This window comes from Budorcas taxicolor, chromosome 14 (assembly GCF_023091745.1).
Source record: "Budorcas taxicolor isolate Tak-1 chromosome 14, Takin1.1, whole genome shotgun sequence".
NCBI lineage: Eukaryota > Metazoa > Chordata > Mammalia > Artiodactyla > Bovidae > Budorcas > Budorcas taxicolor.
In genome coordinates, this window is record NC_068923.1 from 30275403 (window position 1) to 30302094 (window position 26692).

General features: G+C 47.5%; 1 protein-coding gene across 5 annotated transcripts in view; it reads right to left on the minus strand.

The window, feature by feature from the left end:
- ZHX2 (zinc fingers and homeoboxes 2) overlaps positions 1-26692 on the minus strand; it is a 179864-nt gene that overhangs the window by 44065 nt on the left and 109107 nt on the right. For 2 of the 5 annotated variants that reach the window (XM_052651423.1, XM_052651425.1), the window contains one exon: positions 656-812. The exons of the other annotated variants lie outside the window; for them this stretch is intronic. The gene's annotated coding sequence lies outside the window, so the exon portion shown is untranslated. The remainder of the gene's footprint in view (positions 1-655; positions 813-26692) is intronic. 5 annotated transcript variants of the gene reach the window in all.

The window sequence follows — 26692 nt, forward strand, 5'->3', positions numbered from 1 at the left end:
AGCTCCCCCAGTCTCTGATTTTACTCTCTCTCTTATGTTAGTAACAACCAGTCTGGGTTCCCATGCTCATGAGTCCCATTCCAACTTGTCTGATGAGCGTTCAGGGTCCTCAAGGCTCTAACCAAAACTCACACACTCTTCTCCCTGAAACCTCTGCCCTCAGCAGGCTCTTTACATCCCTCCCACCTCCCAGGTGGTTCAGCAGTAAAGGAAGAATCCACTTGTAATGCAGGAGACGCGGCAGGAACCATGGGTTCGATCCCTGGGTCAGGAAGACCCCCTGGAGGAGGGCATGGCCACCCACTTCAGTATTCTTGCCTGGAGAATCCCACGGACAAAGGAGCCTGGCGGGCTACAATCCATAGGATCACAAAGATCTGGAATGACTGAAACAACTTAGTACGCACACACACACCAGAAGCTAGGAGATAGGTCTGGAACAGATCCTTCCCTAGTGCCTTCAGGGGAAGCATGACTTCAGTTTTCTAGAACCAGGAGACAGAAAGTTTCTACTGTTTTCAGCCACCGCATTGGTGGTACTTTGGTGAAGGCAGTCCTAGGAAACTACTACCCTACCCAAAGCAGGAACAATCTCACATAACCCTCCGAGCAGCCAGCTACCCTGAAAGGCGCCCTCTCTGAGCTCCAACTTCACCTGTGACCAGGGATGTGGGTCCTGCCTTCTGGTTCCGCTCTCAGGTGCCACCACCAGCTTCTGAGACTCTCCTTCGAGGGCAGGCAGGCAGTGCTTTTGTGGTAGGCACTGTGGCAGGTCACGGCTTCCCAGGTGGTGCTAGTGGTAAAGAATCCGCCTGCCCATGCAGGAGACATAAGAGACGCAGGTTCAGTCTCTGGGTCGGGAAGATCCCCTGGAAGCCCACTCGAGTATTCCTGCCCGGAGAATCCCATGGACAGAGGAGCTTGGCGAGCTACAGTCCCTGGGGTCGCAAAGCGTCAGAAACGACTAAAGCAACAGCTTGCACGCCTGCACTGTGGCAGATTAAAGACGGCCACACGTTCATTGACACGGAGAGGTGGGGTTCGCGTCCCGTTCCTGTTCCCTTGAACTGGGGCTGCTCTGTGACCGCTCTGCCCAGTAAAATGTGACACTATGACAGCTCTGGGCCGGGACCTTTAAGAGGACATGCAGTTTCTGCTTCCTCCCTCTGGGAGCTCTGGGCCACCACGTGAGAAGTCTGACTGCCCTGAGGCCACCACGCTGGGAGGAAACTCAAGCTACCCGAGGACAGAGACGCTCTGTCACCCCCACTGTTCTAGCCCCATCATTTCAAGTCCTCTGAACCAAAGCCCCAGATAGCATGGAGCAGAGATGAGCCATAACTGCTACACTCTGAACTTCTCACTCAGAATTGTGAGAGACAATAGATTTCTGATTGAAACTGTTAAGTTTTGGTGCATTTTAAGGTTTCCCTGGTGGCTAAGATGGTAAAGAATCTGCCTGCAATGCAGGAGACCTGGGTTCAATCCCGGGGTTGGGAAGATCCCCTGGAGAAGGGAAGGCCCACCCACTCCAGTATTCTGGCCTGGAGAATCCCATGGGCAGAAGAGCACTGTGGGTTATGGTCTATGGGGTTGCAAAGAGTTGGACACGACCGATCGACTAACACTTTCACTTTTAAGGCAGCAAGAGTTAACCAGAACAGAGGCAGGCCCAAGATATCAACCAAGAGTGTGAGAAGGTACTCTGCATCGGGACCTTGAGGCCAGGAAATAATTTTAAGAATGACCACAAGACACCAAGGAAGGCTTGAGGTTGAGCGGGGGGTCCACACCTCCTGGACCACCCAGCTGGCTCCATCAGCAGGATGAGAGACACAAGTTCACCTGCCCCCTCTGCAGCCCCCAACAGTCCCCGAGACAGATAGACAATGTGACTAGAAGGCAGGAAAATCTCTTTTGATTAAACGCCGCGGGTAGCAGCTCTGTGCGGGCCACCGTGCTAGGAGCTTCATGTATGATTGTTAAACTTCAAAACATTTTGAAAGTAGGTGTTTTACTAACATGGGAACTGCAGCTCAGATGCTCATGACAAACTCAGAAAAACATGCCCTAGGACCAGAGCTAGCCCAAGGCAGGGCTGGGGTTCAAGACTTGGAAAGAACCCAAGGGGGTCCAACCTTGGGCAACCTGACACAGGAAATGGCAGGGGGTAAGAGGAACTGGAGGAAGGTCTTTATAACAAATAAAACAGAGTCCAGTTTTTTGAGAGGCACCCCTGGAAATGCCTGCCACATCCTCCATTTGGCCAACACAGAAGATTCCAGCCACCAACCTAGAAATCTCGAGCAGCCTCCCGGCCTCTGCGGGAGCCACGGCCATGAAGATGCTCTGCCAGGAGTCTTCTGGGGGACTGAGAGTCTGACGCTGTATAAACCCTAACATCTGCTGATTTGGTAAGTGGATATATTTAGTGGTGGAACAGTTTTCTCCCAGTTTTGTAACACTTAAAAAAAAAATTCTGCTTGTCCTATTTTTTTTTGTTTTTTTCCTTTTCGTTCTTTCTTTTTTTCTTCATAAACTCGCAAGGGATGTTGCCATTCTTTCCATAGCAACACTCTAGGATACTGACTTTGCTTTGCTGGGAGAAGTCTAAGTTGTCCCCCAGGAGGAGGGAGAAGAAAATGCCAGGCTAGGGTGGGGAAGAAATGGCTGGAACTCCAACACCCCAAATGAAGACAGAAAAGGCCTTGAGCCATTTTAGTCCTAAGGGCTACAGTGTCATCCCAGCTCCTGCCCCATCTTGCACTGAGGGGTGTCTCCTGCGCGTTTAGGGCCGGTTCTGAAGTCCCGTGTATCTCTTCTCAAAGGAAAATGACTCTGACAGTTAAACCATTCTTTCCAAAGTGCTTGCTGTTGTTCAGTCACCAAGTCGTGCCCAACTCTTCGTGACCCTGTGGACTGCCACATACCAGGCCTCCCATCCCTCACCATCTCCTGGAGCTTGCCCAAGTTCACGTCCATCACATCAGTGATGCCATTCAACCATCTCATCCTCTGTTGTCCCCTTCTCCTCCTGCCCTCAATCTTTCCCAGCCTCAGGGTCTTTTCCAATGAGTTGGTTCTTTTCATCAGGTGGCCAAAGTATTGGAACTTTAGCCTTAGCATCAGTCCTTCCAATGAATATTCAGGGTTGATTTCCTTTCAATGTGTTTTTTATCCTTCTGATGATGGGAGGGAGGTAGCTTCAACTAGGTAACAACCTGTCATCATAACATCAACTCGTCTCTCCATTTAAAAAAAAAAAAAATTCACTTTTTATTTTTGACTGTGCTGGGCCTTTTTCGCTGTGCAGGCTTTTCTCTACTCCTGGAGAGTGGAGGCTACTCTCCAGCTGCGTGCGTGGGCATCTCATTGTGGTGGCTTCTCTTGCTGCAGAGCACCTGCTCTAGGGTGTGTGGGCTTCAATAGTTCTGACTCCCAGGTTCTAGGGCACAGGCTCAATAGCTGTGGCGCACGGGATCAGTTGCTCCGCGGCATGTGGAATCTTCCCAGATCAGGGATCCAACCTGTTCTCCAGCATTGGCAGGCAGATTCTTTACCACTGAGCCACCAGGGAAGCCCTCAGCTCTTCTTTTTAAAGGAAGGTGGATCCAGACATTTGGGGAAGGAACGGGAAAACCAGTCCATGCTCAAGGGCACTGTGGTCCCCACTTTAACGCACACCACGTCCTTTCATCCTCACAATGGACCAGTGGGGGGAACACTCTTATCTCCATTTCCTTGAGGAAACTCTGGATCTGAAGCCAAGAATCGGAAGCTGCCACGACAAGGGAAGGCTCAAAAGGCCCAGAGCCGGATACACATTACTATCACGTATCATGGATGTGGTACTGTTTGGTGTGCCTGCATGGAGGTGCGCCTTGGCCTGAAGGCAGAAAAGCTGGCACCTCCTATCAAGGATGACAGGGCTTAAGCAGGTCCATTCTGCCCTTGTTCTTTCCAACATGACCTTCTACCTCTCATTTCTATTCTCCAAGGGGCTGTAGTACTGAGTGGAAGAGCACGTAGGCGGGTGAGTGCCTGGGAGTCATTAAAAAAATAATACTTTCAGCGAATATATAATGATGTGGGAACATACTCACAAAATGTTAAGGAAAAAATGAAGCTGCAATGTATTGTATGATGCCATTTAAGTGACCTCTGAAAAAGGCAAAGTTAGAGAAAAACTAGTGGTTTTCAGGATATAGGGTAGGGGGTGGACTAAAAGGGGCACAAAGGAATTTTGGGGGTGATAGGATTGTTCTATATCTTGTATTTATCAAAGTGGGTTTATCAAAACTCACAGAACTGTTCATCAAAAAGTGTATCACTGTATGCAAATTGTATCTTAATTTTAAGAAATGGCCCCCCAAATTGCAGCTACATATCAGTATATGGGGCTTCCCAGGTGGTGCAGTGGTAAAGATCTGCCTGGCAATGCAGGAGATGCAAGAGATGTGGCTTCGATTCCTGGGTTGAGAGGCTCCCTGGAGAAGGAACTGGCAACTTGCTGCAGTATTCTGGACTGGGAAATCCCATGGACACAAGAGGCTGGGGGGCCACAGCCCAGGGGGTCATGAAGATTAGGACACGACTGAGCACAGCAGTATATACAAAAGAATTCCAATTTTGTGTTAACACACACAAACATGTAAAAACATGCAGATGATATTAACATGGGTTGTCTATGAGCTGCGGGCATATTCATGATTTTTTATTTTTTGTTTTATACTTTTTCCAACAATTTCTATGACAACCTAGATTGTGATCTTTAGAATCAGAGGAGTGGTTTTATTTTGTTTTAGGAGAGAAAACATGGCTGAAACAGTTTTGGAGTCAAGCTCCATTTCTTAGAAGCTGTGTGACTTCAAACAAGTGGGGCGATAAACCTCTGAGCCCATCCTTCTCATCTGTAAAATGGGATAACACCATTCTCCTCAGAGGGTTGTCGCTATGATCAAATGAGAAAATGGCTGCAGACGTACTTTATAAATTGAAAGATGCAGCTCGACTAGTAATCACTGCCATCCTCTCATCTTTGAGAATGTCTTTGATTTCTTAATCTGGTGGTTTTCAAAACATGATGTCATTACATATTCATGCTAGTAAGAGCCTGAAGTTAGCACATGACTTATTTAAAAAAAAAAAAAAAGGAGTACTTCATATGTAGTGAGTACTTAATAAATACATGTGGAATGAATAAATGGCATGCTGCCCTCCACGTGCTGTACCAGAAAAAAACAGCAAACCACGCCCTTGCTCATCCACTGCAACTGAGAAAATCTCCTAAATGGTAGATCGATACTCTGTACTGATTATGAATTCAGCACATTGCTATACCTAATGGCACCTATAGGATGTTTAAGATGCACACCCCAAGCAGCTAACCATCTAAGTAGAGTGAGGTAACACTTGCAAAGGTGTAGCAGATGGTAAGGAAAAGGACTTGGTGAAGGGAGATTAGTATATAGGGCAGTGGTGGTGGGGAGGGGTTTTTTCCTGGCTAGCTGGGACTACAGCTGAACCTTGAAAAACAGGAACGAATGGAGGTTACGAAACGAGGCTGAAGGATGTTCCAGACATTTGGAGAAATTTGGTTGAGCTTTGACTATGCTTATCTCTTGCTTTTACAAATAAAACTTTACTGGGACACAGACAGCTAGGCCCACGTTTGCTTTTACCCTTCCAAGGAGGATTTGAGTAGCTGCAACAGAAACCCTCTGATCCACACAGTCTAAAATATTATCTATCCCTTGCCAGAAAAGGTGGGTTGAGCTCTGGCCTGGGCCGAGACATAGAGGACTGAACAAACAGTGGTATCTGCTGAGGACCAGGTGGCAAGGGATCTGGATGTAACAGGGGAAGTTGAGATGGCAGGCAAGGAAAAGATGGGGCAGGGAAGGTGCTGAGGGAGTCAGATGCCAGGACTGAAGTTCTTGTTTCTAAGGAAGAAAGACAGCTTCGCTGAATTTGGTGGGGAAGGAGAGTTTTGGGGGATCTGGACCAGCCGACAGCCAGTCCTGGAGGGGCCTGGTGGTGATGGCCCCCCAGCCAAGAGTACAAGAGAGAGAGGCCTACAGTGGCTCTGTCATCCTGCACAGGGCAGAAGAGGCACCCCAAGAGTGAGGCTGAGGGGTTGTGGAGGTGGGCCCTCCCCACCAGCACCCACCCACGCCCCAGGTGGCTACAGCTCTTTCACGAATTCCAATGCCGTCCTCTGAGCTTGGGGGTGTTGGAGAGGGAAAAACCTGCTTCTACAAGAACAGGGAGGGCTGTCGGGGATAAAAGACATTAGTCAGACTCCAGCTTTGTTCTTTCCTCTCTGGTTCATTCATTTTAAATGCCTTGAATGAACTTACTCCTTCACTCTTCAATTCCACTCCCCTTGAATTTAGCTCCCATCCTCCTATCTCCATCAAAATTGTGCTCAAAGTAAATGATTTCTTAAGAGGTTCACCCAAGCATCACACAAGATCCTAATTTTGTCCTCAAGGTCTGTTGCAGGGCCTGGTGTGCATGGGTGCCTAATAAAAATGTTGGCTGAACCCCTGAAGTGACAAGGGTGGGTAGGATACAGTTCCTGTCTTGGGGACCGTGTCCTTCCCAGGTCTCCATTACCTCATCTGTAAAATGGGGACGATAGTGGCTCTTTGCTCCCTGGAAGAAAAGCTATGACAAACCTGGACAGCATATTAAAAAGCAGAGACATTACTTTGCAGACAAAGGTCCATCTAGTCAAAGCTATGGTTTTCCCAGTAGTCATGTATGGATGTGAGAGCTGGACCATAAAGAAGGCTGAGTGCTGAAGAATCGATGCTTTTGAACTGTGGTGTTGGAGAAGACTCTTAAGAGACCCTTGGACTTCAAGGAGATCAAACCAGTTAATCCTAAAGGAAATCAATCCTGAATATTCATTGGAAGGACTGATGCTGAAGTTCCAATACTTTGGCCACCTGATGTGAACAGCTGACTCATTAGAAAAGACCCTGATGTTGGGAAAGTTTGAAGGCAAGAGGAGAAGGGGACAACAGAGGATGAGATGGTTGGATGACATCACTGACTCAATGGAGATGAGTTTGAACAAGCTCTGGGAGATGGTGAAGGACAGGGAAGCCTGGTGTGCTGCAGTCCAGGGGGTCACAAAGAGTTGGACACAACTGAGCGACTGAACGACAACAACAATGGCATTTACTTTACATGATTGTGAGGATTAAATGAGTTTAACAAGAGTCACTTAGAACAGAGCCTGACTCAAGGCAAGAGCTCAAAAGAATACTACAAATCTACAAGAATCAAAGCAGTATAATACCAGCACAAAAACAGAAACATAGATCAATGGAACAGAACAGACAGTCCACAAATAAACCCTGGCACTCATGGTCAATTAATCTGTAACAAAAGAGGAAAGAATATACAGTGGAGAAAAGACAATCTCTCCAATAAGTGATGCTGGGAAAACTGGACGGCTGCATGTAAAAGAATGAGATTAAAATATTTCTTAATGCCATGTACAAAAATAAACCCAAAATAGATGCAAGGCTTAAATGTAAAACTGATGACCATAACTCCTAGAAGAAAATACAGTGGAACACTCTTTGACATAAATCATAGCAATTTTTTTTTTGGATGTCTCCTAAAACAAAAGAAATAAAAGCAAAAATAAACAAATGGGACCTAATTAAACTTAAAAGCTATTGCACAGCAAAGGAAATCATCAATAAAAAGAAAAGATAGCCTACTTAATAGGAGAGAAAACTGGCAAATGACACGGCAATAAGGGGTTAAAATTCAAAATATATAAACAGCTCATGCAACTCAACACCTAAAAAGCAAACAACCCGAGTGAAAAATGGTCAGACAGCCTGAATAGACATTTTTTCCAAAGAAGACACACAGATGGCCAACAGGCACACATAAAAAGATGCTCAACATCGTTAATCACCAGAGAAATGCAAATTAAAACCACAATGAGATACCACTCACACCTATCAGAGTAGCTATCATCAAAAAGAACATTAAATAACAGATGTTGGTGAGGATGTGGATAAAAGGGAATTCTAGCACAGTGTTGATAAGAATGTAAATTGGTGTAGCCACCATGGAAAATGGTATGGAGGCATCTCAAAAAATTAAAAATAGGCCAGGGATTAAGAGGTACAAATAAGCTACACTGACATTTTGTACAACATGGGGAACATAGCCAATATTTTATAATAACTGTAAATGGAGTATAACCTTTAAAATTGTGAATCATTATACTGTACACCTGTAACTTACATAATATTGTACAGCAACTATACTTCAATCTTAAAAAAATACAGAACTATTGTATGACCTAGAAATTCTACTCCTGGGTATATAAAAAAACCCCAAAACACTAATTCGAAGAGATACATGCTCCCCAATGTTCATAGCAGCACTATTTACAATAGCTAAGGTATGGAAGCAACTTAAGTGTCCATCAACAAATGAGGGGTTAAAGATGTGAGATACATGCATTAAAAAAGAATGGAATTTTGTCATTTGCAATGACATGGATAGACGTGGGAGGTATTATACTTAGTTAAAGAAATCAGACAAATATCCTTTATATATGGAATCTAAAAAATACATCAAACTAGTGAATATAACAAAAAGAAAGCAGACTCACAGATACAGAGAACAAACCAGTGGCTACCAGTGTGTGTGTGTGTGGGTGGTGGTGGGGAGCAAGACAGACATAGGCGATTAAGAGGTGCAAACAACTATGTATAAAATATACAAGCTACAAGGATGTACTGCACAAACAAGGAATATGGCCCAGTATTTAAAAATCATGAATCACTGTGTTGTACTCCTGAAACTTGTATAATATTGTATATCAACTATATCTCAATTTTTTAAAAAAGAGTTAGTGGATGTTAGTCATTAGTTTTATTAGTATAACCTGGATGGGCCCAGAAATGAGCAGTGAAATCCTGATGCTTATGAAAAGTTAAACAAATAAAAGGGTGAAATTATTTCCATTGAAGGGATCCAGGAAGCCTTCAGAGTAGAGGTTCAGTGTGTGGGGTTTTTAGAACGCTGTGTCTGGGGAGAATCCTAATGGCCTCTCTGGGCAGAAACTGAACTGTAATTGATTACTGATGTCTGCTCTGGGCACGGAGAGCATAAGGGTGGTGGCTGTGTCTCCTGGGCCCGTACTGTTTGTTTTAGGATTCAGACGCCTTAGGGCACATTTGGACTTCTGGCAGGACATTCTCGCTAATAATGTTTTGAATTCTAAGAACCCAGAGCTGTTTGGGAGCTAATGTTTCCTTAGGGAAGGCACATACCCTGACTCAGGAACATCGCCTGAGTCATCAGAGGGAAATGCAACGTGACTGCAGCCTGGAGTCTGACCTCTGTCAGATCGTCCTCTGGCCCAGGTTGCAAGGATCCAGGCCTAATTCTGAGAGGAGGGGACAAGTGAAAACTGAGAGTTTGCTCAAGAAAAATCTCTGTGTGAAGCAGCACTGCTAGGGCCCCGTGACAGAATGTGACACGTAGGGTGGGGCTGGATTCTCCTCGTCACAGCCGAGTTCACCATGGGGGTGGGACGGTGGTGGTTTGGGTGTTCTGTCAGCTGCTGCGGGGCCTCAGAGAGGCAAGAAGAGGAGGCTCAACTCCGGCAGTGGGGTCACAGCAGTTTCTTGGAGTAAAGACTATCACGTCTGCTGAGGGTCCCAGGAATAGTTCAGTTCAGTTGCTCAGTTGTGTCTGAGTCTTTGCGACCCCATGGACTACGGCACGCCAGGCCTCCCTGTCCATCACCAACTCCCAGAGTTTACTCAAACTCATGTCCATTGAGTCAGTGATACCAACCAACCATCTCATCCTCTGTCATCCCCTCCTTCTGGTTAGGGGCCTGGAGATGCTCGGGTGCTGGAGTCCCACCACAGTGGGTGGGGACAAAGCCTCACGTGTGGGGACCCAAATGTGAGCCCAAGGCTGGGAGCCCTGAGGAACACAGGTAACGGTTAGGCTGTCTCCGAGCCCACAGCGGAGGGAGGTGCTAGCTGCCTGGGGTGGGGGAGGAGGTGCTGGAAGGTTCCACAGAGACCAGGGTGGAGCCAGGTGAAGGTGAGGATGGGGACCTGGAGAGGGAAGGGCATGCTGAACCAGGGAATGCGTGAGCCAACGCACCAAGGCACAGAAGGAAGGCTGGGCCCAGGAATGGTGCGAATTTAGGTGGATTGGGGTCTGGAGAGGAGCGCTGGGGGGAAGCTGGAAGGGGCTGGGAGTGGTGAAGGCCGATCAGTAGCATGAAGTCGAAAAGCAAGGACTCCGCCTTGGTATTTGTTGCATTTCCTGTTCCTAAGGACAGAAGCTAGCCCTGAGGGAAAGCTCCATGAGAAAATGATTCAAAAAGAGGACAAATGGATGGAAGGAAAGCATCAGGATTGAGGAGAAGGTAGAAGCTCCCCCTCCCTTTATTGGGAGCAAAACGGGAAGGAAACCCGGGTTGGACTTTTAAAGGAAAAGAAACCTGACAAGCAAGATGATAAGCAAATAGAGCAAAGAAGAAGGGTGTGGTGTGCAGGCACGCACATAAAGCACAAGCGTAAGAGACAGGTTGTATTCTCAGCCCTGAGCCTCAATAAAGTACCTCTGGGTTTAAAAGAGAAGAAAAGCACCGGAGCCCTGCTTCCCTGGATTGAAGTGAACAGCACAAAGCAATGGGATGATTAGAGCCTTCCCAGGATGCAGTGCAACTTCCTCCAGGCGCCAAGGGGGAAAGGACCCCTCTTAACCTGGTCCCTGGTGCTCCCTTCTCAGCCTCCGAGGTTCAAAGGGATGAGGCTGGAGGATGCGCAGGCCAGGTGGCCCTGCCCAGCAGGGCCGCGGCCACGAATGGGCCTCCTCTCCTTGTTCTCGCCTCGTTGCCTGTCTTTGGAGCCTCGCTGAGAAGGACGGGAAATGGGGCCAAACCTGAGATGAAAGTGCCTGTCATCTCATAAAAGAGCCAGGCGGAGGCTCTAAAAGACACAGAGGAATCGGCACCTGCCATTTGCACTTCAAGGCAGGTGGTTTGAAACCCACCAAAGCAAGAGGCCTGACTGTCCTTCCCCATCAGTGTGCCAGGGCTCAGGAGAGCAATGGCCCCGAGGACCAGAGGGTGCTGGTCAGTCGGTCATGTATCCCGTGGGCTGTAGGAGGATGAGGAGGAGAGGCAGGTAAATCATTGAAGCCCCAAGCTGGAAATCCACATTTAGGGGAGCTGAGACTTAAAAACCCATCACCTCCATTCCTTGCCCAACACTGTATTTATCACTTTCCTTGGCCTTCAGGCCACAGAGTACAATGGGGAAAATAAGCCACTACCACCAGTGAATCATTTCCCAAGGCATCACAAAATGAGACTCTGCCAGAAATGAGAAAAGAATGAGCCTGCTTTTGATGGGACACAAACGGAGGCTTTGCTGCTTTTATTTGCTATCCCAAGAAATTCTGCAGCCCTGCTAGAACCCGAGGTTTGCCCAGGCTCCTGTTAACCACCCATAACCAGGAGAGGGAATGTTTTCCCACAGCAGAAAGCCAGGAAAGCAAAAGCAGGAAGAAATGGGTGATTTTCCAAGCAAATTCCCCAAATGATAAGTACAGGACCTCTGACAAATTTCTGACAAAGTCATCTTCTATTTTCCATAAACGATCTAGGAGGAGACTTGGGGAGATCCACAAGCTTGAAGAGAACATGTTGTCCTTTCCGGCTGTGAATCACTATGATGGTGGGAGAGGCCTCAGGGGCCACAGGAGGTAGAGTGAAGTGGGAAGAAGGCTGAGTTCAGAGTCACGCACCCTGATGGCGTGGCACAGCTGTGTTTGTAAGATGTGGCCTCTTGGTTACCCGCTGTACCTCCGGCAAGGTGTCTGCATGGAGAGGGCCCCTGAAAGGGAACTGGAAGGCCTGAATGCTCTTCCTAGTATCACCCCTAACAGGTGTCGCTGCATCACCTGTAAGGCATGGGCACTGAATAGGATGAGCTCTCAGGATTCAGCTCCAGCCCCCAGGGCTCTGAGATGCTAACAGCTGGTTCAAGAAAGGCGAAGAGGCAGACTCCTGGAGACTGAGCAGGAAGTGGCGGAAGGGTGCTCAGTAGGTGCACAGTCATGGCTGCAAAGAACCAGCTACAGCAGACTCAGCCTAGAGTTAGGTTTCAGGAAGGCAGGGAAGAAAGCAAGATGCTCCCCTTTGGGAAAAACATTAAAATATTTGCCGCAGGATCCATCATAAAGAGAGATGTGCCTCCCCATAAAGACAGAGAAGTTTCTCTGGGAACAAGTGAATTGTAGACTCTGAACATCAGAAAAATCTAAGAAAAGATGAAAAAGCTTAGATAACAAAGCAATAGGGAGAAAACCACTTCTCTAGGAGCTGAAGGAAGCATCTGAATTAACCTGTAAGGTTTACTAGGAAGCAGAGAATTGTAAGAAATCGGTTGCAAGTTTTAATTAGTTGGGGTTTTGATAAGTGGCGGATCTTAGAAGCAGTAAAATGCCAAGTGATGGGCCTGAAAGGGCAGGTCCCAGGAACCAGGGACAAGGTGGGCATTTTGCTCCAGCAGTGGCATATAATGAGCTTGAAACTAGGCCAGGGCTGAACTGGGGCCGCAGGGGTGGCTGAGAAATAACCAGTGGGGCCCTTGTGCCTGTCAGTCGTAGACAAATGCCATCTGCTCTGGCTGCTGCCCGCTCGGCCCGCTTCTCTCTGTTTTACCGTTTGCGGTTACGGTGACCTGGCTGGTGGGAAGAAAGGGGCTTTAGTGTCCTTCTGTCTCTCTGGCTCAGTACCTGCTGCCGTGTTGGCCCGGGCAGCCTGGCAGAGAGCTGGCTGCCAGGAAGAGACAGCAGGTGAGAGCAGGCGCTCCCCAGAGTTGTTTGCTGGCTTGCCTTCTTCCTTGCCAGCCTCCCCTGAGCACCTCCGAGGTGTCAAGGCCTGTGCTAGGTGCTTTTACTGATAATAAGCAATCTTTCCTTCCTGTGTTCAAGGAGGAGACAGGTTAGAAGACAGGCAGAGATGTGACAACAGATTATGTTCTGTGGATGAAGAGAACAGAAAGGGGTATCGAGCAAAGAATGGGTAGGTTCTGTGGGGGTGGAGTTCAGGAAAGGCTTGCCCCAGGAGCCCACTGAACTCATTAAGGTCATCGTTAATAGGATGGATTCACCTGTGGACTTGGAACTTGCTGGACTCTATGCACTATCCTTCCTATCAATAACTGATAGTGTCACAATCTTTCTTTTGTCATTAAGAGGTAGTTGGCTCAGCAAAGAACCATGAGTGACTTAAAGCACATGCTCTGTGGTCTGTGTGCAAGACCAAGCCAGAAGGGCACCGCATTCAGGCTCCACTGCAGATGCTGCCCAGACCTCTCAATTAGTCCTGTCCTGTCAGTCCTCTGAGTGTAGGTTGCTCAGGACACAACACCTCCCAACACCTTGCTCTCTGCTGGCTCCCATCATGCAGGGCAGGATGAGAGCCACACGACTGTTGAAGAACTTCCTCACCTGCCTGACTCCTGGGAGTCTCACCCCTGCCAACAAGTCTTCTAGGCTCAGCTAAGGCTGTGGATGAATTTTTTCCCTCAAAACCTACCTAGCTCTGAGGCAGACAGGCTTGTGAAAGCATGATCTCTGGGGGCAGGGAGGCTACTGAGAAATAGTGGCTAGGCTTCGGAGATGGGCAGAACTGAGTTCTAATCTGGGTTTCTGCCATGCAAATATCTGTACGTGAACGTTCACAGCAGCGCTATCCTAACCATCAAAAACAGGAAATGTCCATCAACTGATGCATAACAAGCAAGATACGGTCTTTATCCATACAATGGGGTCCTACTTGGCAGGAAAAAAAAGCATGAAGGCCTGGCATGTGCTGCAAAACATGATGCTAAGTGAAATAAACCAGTCACAAAAGACCACATAACTGTATGACTCCATTTGTAAGAAATGTCCAGAATAGGCAAATCTATAGCAACAGAAAGCAGATTAGTAGTTGCCAAGAGCGTAGGGGGAGGGAGGCCTGGGGGAAAGGAGGGAATTGGGAAGTGATTGCACAGGGGTACCAGGTTTCTTTCTGGCGTGATGGAAATGGTCTAAAATTGTGCTGGGGGTGTGCAACTCTGGAATAGAATAAAGCCTGCTGGCTGGTGCACTGCACCCGGTGGATTACACGGTATGTGAATGGTCTCTCAATAAAGCTGGTATCTTTACACCTCTTCCTGGCTCCCACTAGACTAAGGCTGATGAAAGACCTTTCTTTTGCCCGTCTCTGTCTTCTGAGGACCTGGCACATAGTAGATGCCTTTATATTTGCTAGTGAATGAATACAGAGCCTTGGGCAAGCCCCTTAGGTTTTTTCAGCCTCAGTTTCTGCATCTGCGAGATAAGACACCTCTTGCCAAGGGCTGCTGATTAGGAGACAGGCTCTGGAGGCTGCTGGGTCTGGGGCACACAGCTGGGCTGATTAAAGGGTGGTCCCTGGATTTGCGACCATTGACTAGGCTACACAGGCTCGGTCCCTGCTACTGGGAATGCTGTTTCGTAGCCACTCACCCAGCTCTCATCACATATCCATTCTTAGAGCTCAGTGGCCACGCTGTCAGACACAGCAGCCTGCAGGCGCCCGGGAGTCAGCTTGTAAGAGGCTGCTCCTGCGAGTGCCCCAGCCAGCAGGAGGCTGGTGGACACAGCAGACAGCATTTGCTGTTTCTGTCAGGAGGGGCCTCTGACAGCCTCTCCCAGACTGTCACTGCTGGTCAGGGCTGACGCCAGCTCTGAGGCCACACTGCCCATGAGCAGCACACACGGAAAAGGCACAGTATTTTCAAAACAGTCAGCTGCGTGAGGGTCAAGGCTGTGGGCATGGAAGCCAAGACAAGTGCAGAGACTGCAGAAGAAAGGAAAATGCTTGCTTCTCTTTGAACAAAGGGCCCTGCGTTTTCGTTTCCCCCGGACCCCACGAATTATGTAGCTAGCCCTGCCTACTAGACTGATTTCACACCTACTTGGTGAATTGTGACTGACAGTTTGGAAAACACTGTCCCAGAGAGCTGACCGAACGGCAAGCTTTCCTCCAACAGACTGACGTTTAGGTCCCAGTTCCACAGCGAGCTGGCTGTGTGGCCGTGGGCCAGTCACTTGGCTCTCACCTTTCGTGTCTTCATCTGCAAAACCAGGATAAGGATAGGATTTACCGTTAAGAGTCGGGTGAGGCCTGACTAAACAAGGAAACAGGCAAGGGCAGTGCCCTGGATTTAAGAAAGCAAACGGTAATGGTGATTGCTGGCCCTTCCGGTCTTTGGTCTGGCTCTGATTTTTCTCACTTTGAGTCACTTCTCTAAGGAGAGGATTTCCGAGCTGGGTTTTGAGGTGCAAGCAGGAGTTTACCAGGTGAACGAGAGAGGGAAAGAGAACATTGGGCAGACAGGCTGTAGAGCAGAGGTTCGGAGGTGTGGTATGTTTAAGGGAAATGGGAGCAGACCACTTTGACAGCGCGCACTTCTGGGAGTGGGGAGGTGAGCCACTGGGAAGCAGGGTTCGGGGGAGGGGTGGTGGGAGGGGCTTATCCTGGGGAGGCGGGCCTTGGGCAACATCGACTCACCTGATAGCCAATGAAAGCAGGGAGGGCTATAGACTGGTAAGCACAAGAAACCCCTGTGCTTTCCAAGGTCACCCTGGCTGTGGGATGGAAGATGGATGGAAGAGGGTAAAACCAGAGGCTTCAGAAAGAGGCTAGGCATGAGATGCAAGGCCCTGCCAAAGAGAGGGACAGTAGGGCCGAAAGCTGGGGTTGACGGCTCACCGAGGAGGTCTGTGTGAACGTGGGAGGTGATGTGAGTGGAAGCAAGAGGGAGGAGAGGTCTAGGAGAGGGTTACTGAATAAGAAGGATGAGTATTTAGTCTATTTTTAGAAACCTCCAGGGATGCAAAGTCTATACATGAACCTAAAGAGCAATGAATAATCACAAAGTTTTTAACTTTTCGAACTCCTTCTGGCTACCAAGCCCCAATCAGATAAACTTTCTTTAAGCTTGCTGTGCAGGTGAGTCCTAACCGCCACTGGCTCAGTGCCAGAGATTTCTGGAACAAGGTAGAAGACGTTTTCAATTACAGAACAAGTTAGAACTAAGTGACATCTGTGGAAGGAGGAAACCACCAAGGAAGATTGAAAACGTGGTGGATCCACTGCCCCCTGGGCAAAGCACGTCTCCATCTACCAGCGGAGTGCAGGTCAGCCTGGGAAGTGTGCTCAGAGCACAGAGGACCAATATCGTGTTAGTTGCTCAGTCATGTCTGACTCTTTGCGGCCCCATGGACTGTGTAGTCTGCCAGGTTCCTTTGTCCATGGGATTCTCCAGGCAAGAACACTGGAGCGGGCTTCCAGTGTTAAAGCAGATCAGACCAGGAGCCAAACATCATTTTCTGAAAGCAACGCCAAGAACGGCCTTCTTTTTTGGAAGGTGTGAGTTCTCTCTCTGCTTTCTCACTTTGCAGTTATTACCCTAGCTGCAGCCATCACCAGCAAGCGGTTTTTGTGTTTAATTGGGGTATAGTTGCTTTACAATGTTGCGTTAGTTTCTGCTTTACAAAGACAGGAATCAGCCATATGTATACATACATCCCCTCCCTCTTGGACCTCCCTCCCACCCGCTATCCCACCCATCTAGACCACCACGGCACACTAAGCTGAGCTCCTTATGCTACACAGACCTTCCCCCCTAGCTATCTGTTTCACACATGGCAGTGCACATGCGTCAATCCCAACCTCCCAGTTCACCCCCCACCCCCACCACTGACAAGTGGTTTTTAAGTACTCTGAAAAATTAATTTTGGAGCTGAAGTCTCTGATACTTGAGTGCTAGTTAGGTGTGAGGCAGATCCTTCTTACAGTTTAAGGTCAAATAAAAAGGATGACAGTGACAATGTCCATGTGGACAGGGCTTTAAAGTTTACACAACACTCCTGTCTCATTTGTGTTCACAACAGCCCTGAAGGATCAAGGGGGAAGGACTGCCATCCAATTTCACCCACGGAGAACCCGCGCCATCTGTGAAAGGAGTTACACGGTCGCAGGGCGAGTATGGAGGGAGGTCTTGTGTCTTTTGCCATCTGTCCTCCCATCACGCTGTTAACCAGGGAGACCCTAAACTGTCTGGAGAATGTGTCTGTTTGAGAAATGCAGCAACAGGCATTAGAATTAGTTTGGTGGGTTTTTGTGGGATTTTTTTAGATTTTTTTTTTATGTGGACCATTTTTAAAGTCTTTATTGAATTTGTTATAATATTGTTTCTGTTTTATGTTTTGTTTTTTTTTGCCATCCTCAGCTTCCTGACCAAGGATAGAACTTACACCCCCTGTATTGAAAGGCAAAGTCTTAACCACTGGGCCATCAGGGAAGTCCCTGAATTAGTTTGGTTTGGAATTAAAAAACCATGCCATACTTTGGTGATGCCTTTCACTGGGCTCTATGCTGAGGAGGCTGGTATAAAGGCACTAACTCAGCTATGTCTTTTGAGTACTTAAGATCCAGGCATTTTATGTAGCTTTGATTTCATTTACTTCTCACAGCACCCTATGAGATGGGTGTCATTATGGGGAAACATTCTCTGACCTGACGTGCAAGCTCTGGGCATCCATACGTAGAGGCTGGGCAGTTTCAATATAGCTGCATGTCTGTCATTTTTTCCCAACACTCCTGGGAGGTTTTCTGTTTTGAGGAAATTGAGGCAAAGAATGGTTTAAGCAAGTTGATGATAGACCCCTAGGATGGGAGCAGCCTTCATGCTCTGTCCTTTTTAGTTAAAACCATCTTCAGTTCTTTGGGACTTCCTTCGTGGTCCAGTGGTTAAGAATCTGCTGTCCATTGCAGAGGACATAGGTTTGATCCCTGGTAGGGGAACTAAGATCCCACATGCAGTGGGGTAATTAAGCCTGAATACTTTGGAGCTCATGCGCTGCAATGAAGATTCTGCATGCCGCAACTAAGATCCAATGCAGATAAATTAAAAAAATTTTTTTTCAGAATTTTTTAATTTCACCAGCAACATCTTATTTTTCTGAAAATCTAAATGATAACAAGAGTGTTCAGGGGAAAATGATCCTCCACTTCTGCTTCTCTATTTCCACTCTCCACCCCCCCCCAACAGAGCTAACTGCTTTTAACGGTTTGATGTCTATCCTTTTCCCAAGCACAAACACACCCACACACACAGATTATTTTTCACAAAAGGGATTGCACCAGATGCATTATTCAGCAACTTGCGTTATTCACGTCACCACGTATCACAGTTACCATTCCCCATCCACACGTTAAGAGTAATCCTTATCCTCCTGGCCAGATTTCATCGTCTGAAGGTAGCATACGCCACTCCCCTATGGCTAGACTCTTGGGCTGTCTTCAGTTACTCATGAATTCTGCACTGAACATAGTTGTAAATGTAACAGATCCCTGAGCTGTAAGCTCTCAGTAAACATTTGCTAAATTTTTAGCTTCCTTATCTAGCTTTATTTAACCGATGGCTTCTATTCAATTCCTGTTGTGTGTCAGTGGCTCAGTCGAGTCCGACTCTTCGCAACCCCATGGACTGTAGCCCGCCAGGCTTCTCTGTCCATGGAATTCTCCAGGCAAGAATAGTGGAGTGATTGCCAGTCCCTTCTCCAGAGGAACTTCCCAACCCAGGGATCGAACCCTGGTCCCCTGCATTGCAGGCAGATTCTTTACCGTTTGAGCTACAGGAAAGTCTGTATTCAATTCCTATTGCTACCACTCATTTCACAGAGCTGGAGTTAACTATGTCTCAGACTCTCAGCCACACTGAAAACTGATTATGTTCATGGTCCACTGGTGATAGTTACCTAATCCAAGACTGAATTTGGGTTTATATAGATAGGGCTTCCCTGGTGGCTCAGATGGTAAAGAATCTACCTGCAATGCAGGAGACCTGGGTTCGATCCCTGGGTCAGGGGGATCCCCTGGAGAAGGAAATGGCAACCCACTCCAGTATTCTTGCCTGGGAAATCCCATGGACAGAGGAGCCTGGCAGATTACAGTCCATGGGGTCACAACAAGTCAGACACAACCGAGTGACTGACACACATAATTTTATTTTTAAACTTGTAAAAATTAAAAATTTTTAAATTTTTGGCTGTGCTGGGCCTTTACTGCTGCGTGCGGCTTTCTCTAGTTGTCACCACAACCAGAGCGGCAGGGGCTGGTCTAGTTATGGTTTGCTGGCTTCTCATCGCGATGGCTTCTTCCGTTGCAGAGCACAGCCTCTAGGCTCATGGGCTCAGTAGTTGCCCCATGGCGTGTGGGATCTTCCCAGACCAGGGATCAAACCCATGTCCTCTGCATCGGCAGACAGATTCTTTACCACTGAGCTACCAGAGAGGCCTGCCACTCGGTTTTCTAACATAGGCTTTTCTGCATGCCAGGCATTTTTTGAAAAGCCTTACACGCATGAACCCTCCAAACAACTGCGTGATGTACCTACCATTTCTAACAACCGCCTAAGGTAGGTACCCTTTCTACCTCTGAGGAAACAGAGGCACAGGAGACCATGCAACTTGCCCACAGTTACACAGCTAGTATGAGCAGAGTTGGATCTGAAGCTAGGCCACGTGGCAAAGGACCATTATGTCATGCTTGCCTGACTCCTCCTAATAGACCTAAGCCTCTCTAGGGACAGAACTCCATCTCATTCATGTTAGTATCCTTACCAGCTACCATAGTGCAGGCACACAGTAAGCCTGAAACACATGTTGGATCATTTGGATTCCCTTGGGAGGGCAGTCCACTGGCCACCTACCCTGTTCCACCTATATACTGAGTTCATGAAGTCCCTTGAATTCGCAGCTGATCTAAAGTAGGTTGATGCCAGGCTGCAGGCTTCTCATTTTGTTTCATGCACAGAATACAAATTCAAGGGGGTATAGAGCTATGAATAATTTCTACTGAAGCAGACTTTTTCCATCTGGGGACCTGCCTTTTCAAGTAACTTGGATCCTTGAAACAGGAGGCTGGCAAATGCATTTTTAGCACCATTTTCTGAGTCCAGTGGTGAGTTGAAAGGCTTATCAAAGTGGGATGAAGGCACCCACATAACCCAGTGGTTCTCCCTGTGGATGAGTCTGTCCCCCTGGAGGATGTCTGGCAACATTTGAAGATGTTTCTGGCTATCACAACAGTGGGGGTTGGACGGCACCACTGATATCTAGAGGGTAGAGGCCAGGGGGACACTGCTTCATCCTACAATGTGAGGATGATCCATCGTGACCAAGAGTTAGCCAGCCCCAAATGTCAATAGTGCTGAGGTTGACAAATCCCAATGAGCCAAGCGGCCCCCCAACTTGCATGCACAAGAGGCTCTAAGAGGAAGCACTGCTCAACAATTAAATTAGGTTTTATGAGACTTTATTCCCAGAGAGCAGGCATCAATCACTGGGGAAAAAATAGAAGGGCGCCTTCTATGCCAAAGCTTTGTTTGGGCGCACATTCTGAGACAGTACTTTGAGAAGTAAGGTCCTAAGGACCTTCTACCATGAAGCCACCAGGGAAGCTTATTAAAATGCAGATTCCAGGGCCTCCCTCAAACCCACTGTATTAGGCTCTTTTGGTGAGAATATGAGGGATCTATGGTTTTAGGACACCCCAAAGTCATTCATGTGCACACTGACATTTTTCTTTCATTCTTCCAGAAATAGGGGAGATAAATTGGGGGGTGGGGGAGGAGTGTGGCAGACAAGACCATATGCATGGTGGTTTTTAAAAAGTTAACTAAAAATGCTCACATTCAAGCGTGGTTCCTCTAACTTCAGTCATCTGCACCATACTGTCGTGCGTTATGCCCTAGACAAATACCACCCATTGTCTTTTCTTAATAAAAGAAATTGTTTTGCAAAGTCTAGCATCATTCTAAGCAGTAATACGTATCACAACAGGTTACAACATAACACAGGTTATCTTTTTTCCTATTACTCTTGAGAATATATACCTAACCATAAAAATGATCAATATCCATCCAGGTCACTTAAAATCAGCATGCAGTACATGTAAGAGGCAGTGCCTTATGGCAGAGCAATTACTGTCTGCCAGGAGAATGCTGATAACAGCGCCTGCAAGCTCTGTAAGGCAGACATGCATGGCTTTTCATTTGGAACCTCCTTTTCAGGCATGCATGACAACCCCTGATGCTTCCTGGATGAGGAGGAATAGAGTGGGCAATGGCGTATGCACCTGTCCGTGACATTGTGGCCTCACCCACAGCTGCCAGCTCCCATCTATGAGCCTTTGAAAACAACCAACTTAAACCCAGCACGGGCACAAAATGAAGGACCAATACATTTTGAGCCTCAGAAATTGGAACCCACATGTGTGATGAGCAGAAATTATGCTCCAACCCTAAACTGGTGTCCAAGATCATCTTTCCATTCCCAGAGTGCCCCCTGCTTTTTAGCGGGTGGGGGACAGAGGGAAAAGCCTGATACACTGAAGGCTACAAAACAATTCATGTCTCTGCAAAAACTCTGAACAAATATCCACTGTTTTTCACCGACATCTTTTCCCAAAAAGCCTAAACTTGACACAATGTTAGTTTTATCTGGGCTCTGCGCCCAGCCCACCTTGCTACAAACGCAACAAATACTGTACGGAATTGAGTGTGCCTATACTACCTAACACCACTTTATTTTTGTCTTTCCCTCCAATTTGCATCAAGCTGGCGGCATAATTTCCACCTCAGGTGAAAGCTCTTTGCCTTCATTATTTCCTACTTGAAATGCATCGATCTTCCATGTAAGTCAGGAGATGGGGAAGTGGCATGGGAGGTGTGACTGCGGAATTGGGTTAAGAGGAGGGAAAGACATCACATTCTAGACTCAGGTAAGATGGATGCAGAGAGAGAAAGAAGACATGTGAGAGCATTTCTCTTTGGGGACTCAGACAGGAGTGGTTCTGAATGAGGCCATGAATGGACACCCTCTTGCTCCAGCCTCATGAGCCTTGTTATTTAAGCAGCTCCTCTCTTTGTGCTGTTGGAAACGATGCCTGTTTGGTTCCAACCAGAAAAACAAGGCAGGTTATGAACAAATGGTTAACAACTAGGTTGCATGTGGTGAGGGCAAATTCTTACTCCCGTTGAGCAGGAGTGGGGGAGAAAATCAGTGCAAATGTATGTCAGGAGTCTGGGGAGGGAGGTCCAAGAGAGAGGAGATATGTGTATACTTATGGCTGGATGGCATCACTGACTCGATGGACGTGAATCTGAGTGAACTCCAGGAGTTGGTGATGGACAGGGAGGCCTGGTGTGCTGCGATTCATGGGGTCACAAAGAGTCAGTCGGACACGACTGAGTGACTGAACTGAACTGAACTGATAGCTGATTCACTTGGTTGTATTTCAGAAACCAACACAGCACTGTAATCAACTATGTGTGTAATGTATGCTTAGTTGCTCAGGCGTGTCCAGCTCTTTGTGCCTCCGTGGACTACAGCCTGCCAGGCTCTTTTATGCATGGAATTTTCCAGGCAAGAATATTGGAGTGGAGTACCATTTCCTGCTCCATGAGATCTTCCCGACCCAGGGATGGAACCCGCATTTCCTGTGTCTCCTGCATTGGGAGGTGGATTCTTTACCACTCTGCCACCTGGGAAGCCTAAAAGCAACTACGGCGGTGGTTGGTGGTTTAGTCGCTAAGCTGTGTCCAGTTCTTGCGATCCCATGGACTGTAACCTGCTAGGCGCCTCTGTCCATAGGATTTCCCAGGCAAGACTACTCGAGTGGGTTGCAACTATACTGCAATTAAAAAAAAAAAATGTACGACAGGGAGAAGTGCTCTCAGTGCTGTGGGAGAGGGTTAAGAGGCAGATAAGAGGGTCCATGTAGGAGATATAGGAAGACTGTAGCTCAGGGCAGGGAAGATAAAAATATCCAAGATGCTCCCAGCCCTCCAGCCTTCTGGGAATCTGGAATTCCATGAGGGTCTGGCTGAGAACCTGCACTCATAGGGTTTGGTACTTCGGACTGGGTAGGGATTTGGTACAGGTGTGCTGAGCTGGTACAGGTACAGGCTGTTCTGTGGATGGAACCCCCTGACTTGGACACCCAGGACTTCTGTAAAATTGCGACACGATCCACGGAGTGAGTACTGAACAAGTCTGTGCAAAACCACTGCTCAACTGGAAGAATGAGGCTGGGAACAGGTCCTATTGGGCAGGGGCGGGTAGCCTCAGGACCAGTTTGCCTGGGCATGTGTCCTGGCCACTCTCTGGGGAGTCACCTCCATGAGTGACGTGGCTCCCCTGCACCTCGATTTTCTTATCTCTGAAAAAAGATCATGCTACGGGGGTCTATCCCACAGGATCCTTGTGCAGCTTTAAGGGAGTTCAGACCGGAAAGTGCAGAGAACAGGGCTTGGCACACAGAGCGCTAAATAAGTGTCAGCCGCTCTCATTTTCCTGTGGGCAGGACAGATTGGGTTCATTTAGTCCTATTTAGACTAGAAGCAAAAAATGGCCTACAGTGTGCAGCCTGTGATGCAGGAAGGCAGGGAGGAAAGAAATCCAGAAGCAGGTTGATCAGGCTCAGTTCTGCCTTTGACATTGGGAATTCAAGCCTACAAACTCCACTCTTTTCAAAAGAGTTGACTATGTATCTTTTCATCCATTTTTAGATCCTTTTCTAAAAATGAATAGTTAGTAACGTCACTATTACCACGATGGACAGTAGCCCTTTTCTACTGATGGTTAACCACTACCATCACCATCGTCACCTGTCCCTGAGGCTTTTTCTACTGTTTCCTCATCTCCCATTTTTAAGTTTTCTTGGTTGTTTACCAGAATGAAAAGAGCTTTGGAATAAAAAGGACCTGGCTCGCTAACTTCATAGCTGTGTAGCCTTGGGTGAGCCATGCCCCTCTCTCTGAGCTTCAGTTTCCTCATCTGTAAAATGCATTTCTGATAACAACTGGGGATGACTACACGAAGTGCCTGGGAAGGGCTTGTCACATGCATGGAGATGCTGAGTACACGGTGCTTGTTGTCCCAGTGCAGATAAGTCAGTGGGCACCCATTGCTGCCATCCCTTGGAATGAAGGTCCTGAAATGTACTGTTCACTTGAAGAGGATGGGCAGCCATGATGTTTCATGAGTTTAGGCTTCCAGGTTGAGCAACCTGAGATCTCAAAAAAGCCCAAACGTGGCCTTGCGGTGACTTGACCACCACACCTGGCAAGAGGATCCAACCTGTCCTCTGCACAGTGGATGGGACCTGTCCCTGCATCTAGACTGGTCATCTCCTGGTCCACACTCCCAGTTGTTCTGGTTAAACAGAATTGACTTGGGTTTGGGACAGGGGGTTTCGCCACTGATTAGCCTGAAGGAAAAACAAAGTCTTAGTTCTTTGTCAGGAAAACACAAAAATCCCTCCACGAATGAGGCTGTGTCCTGGAATGAGAACCTGCTCTTTAGCTTTCTTGTTCTTTCAACAATCTACTTCAGTCAATGGAAATGAAATTGCTCCATTAAATTTCTAAATGTCGCATTAAAAAAACAAAACAAACAGACAAAATAAAAACCTCCCAGTCTGAAGGCTATAAATCCCACACTGAACAGTGGGACATGACGTTTTCCAGAAACAATAGACTTGATTTTCAGAGTAAGAAATGTAATCATTAGGACCATCTCAGAATATCAGGGTTTTGCTGCACTTTTGAAGGAAAGAATAAAGCTATGGTGCTGGACAGCAGGGAGTCACAGTGGTTACCACTGGAACAAGATTACTTAATTCTAGTGAACAACCCTCTCGGTATGTACTGTATTATTCCCATTTCATAGATGACAAAACTGAGGCACAGTGAGATCAGTAACTTGCTGAAGGTGATATATCCAGTGTATTTTTAAAATTTATTCATTTATTTATTTTTGGCTGCACTGGGTCTGCATTAACACGTGTGGGCTTTCTCTAGTTGTGGTAAGCAGGGGCCACTCTCCTTGTGGAGCACAGGCTCTAGGGTGCAAGGGCTTCAGTAGTTGTGGTGCATGGGTTTAGCTGCCTTGTGGGATCTTCCTGGACCAGGGATTGAACCCATTCCCCTGTACTGGCAGGTGGGTTTTTAACCACTGAGTCACCAGGGAAGTCCCAGGACATCAGGTTTTAAAGCATGTTCCCATATGCTGGCTATTTGAAAGGCCATCCAACCTTGTTAATTTCCTCTCCAACTCACTGCCACGGAAACAGACTCAGAGGGGTTAAACAACTTCCCTGAGGTCACACCCATTAACTCCTAATCCCCAGGCAGTCCTCTCCTTGACGTCCTGTAATCAAATCTACACAAGCCGGGGAGGGTGGAAGGAAGCTTCAGACATAAACAAAATTCTCTCCTTTCCTAGCACTGTGCTCAGACCTGCGGAGATAGTCCCTCACAGCAGAGCAGGGACTGGCTTCAGAGCCAGCCAAGTGGTGCTGTGACCCTGCCCAAGTGACTGACTGTCTCTGAGTCTTGGTGTCCTGGTCTATAACATGGTATAACAGGTGGTGCTAGTGGTAAAGAGCCCGCCTGCCAATTCAGGAAATAGAAAGAGACTTGGGTTCAATCCCTGGGTCGGGAAGATCCCCTGGACGAGGACATGGCAACCCATTCCAATATTCTTGCCTGGAGAAACCCATGGACAGAGGAGCCTGGCGGGCTGCAGTCCACGGTGTCACAAAGAGTCAGACACGACTGAAGCGACTTGGCACGCATGCCTGCAGCAACTTTGCCTAGTCATGGCTAGATCCCCAGTTGCATAATATTTGGCCACAGTAGATGCCCAATAAATGTTTTTTAAAAGCATGAATAGATAAATGAACCAAAAAAGCCCCACTTCGCAGTGTTTCTGTAGGAATTAAACAAGACTCTGCATGAATGGTGCATAAAATGGAAAACAAGTGCTCAAAACATGCCAATCACCTCCATCATTGTGTCACAGGCGTTCATATTCATTATCTTGATTTATCCTCCCCAGAATCCCATGAAATAGGTCTGGCTATGCCCATTTGATGCAAAGGGAAACCAGAGAAGAGGGCAGAGAGTGAAAGAATTCTTAGAGAAGAGCTCATCCATTTTAATAAAAATTGTACCTTAATAAAAGGGTCATAGAAAAGAGCTATACAAGAGCTGTGGGAATTGGGCTTCGGATCCAGACTGGTGAGTGCTTCTGCCTCCCTTCTGAGTCCTCCTCCTTCAAGCGGGCATCCCGGACCTGGTAGGGTGGGGCCCCCCACCCCTGCATTCGCCATTGGCCCCTCCTGTCTGCAGAGAGCTCCGGCCGAGACACTGAGTGCCCAGCTGTGCTCTTACTGACGATAAGAGTAATCCTAATGAATTACAGCCTGATGACTCACTGATTGCAGGAGAGAGAAAAATTAAGAGTGAGCTGATTGAAACTCTTAATAAAGCTTATTCTTTGGGGGAGGGTCTGACTTGGCAGGTGGGAGGACTGAGGATCTTCCTGGGATCTGATGGGAGATTTTTAAAGATGGTCCTGATGGTCACACTGCAGAAGACTCTCCTCTCTGTGTACACTGGTTGGAGAATTTTTCACACAATCTCAAAGCTGCCTGGCAGCCTAAAAGGCACCCACCTTACTCCCTTGTTGCTTGACATCTAGCATCCTGAACATGTATGTCAGTGTGTCT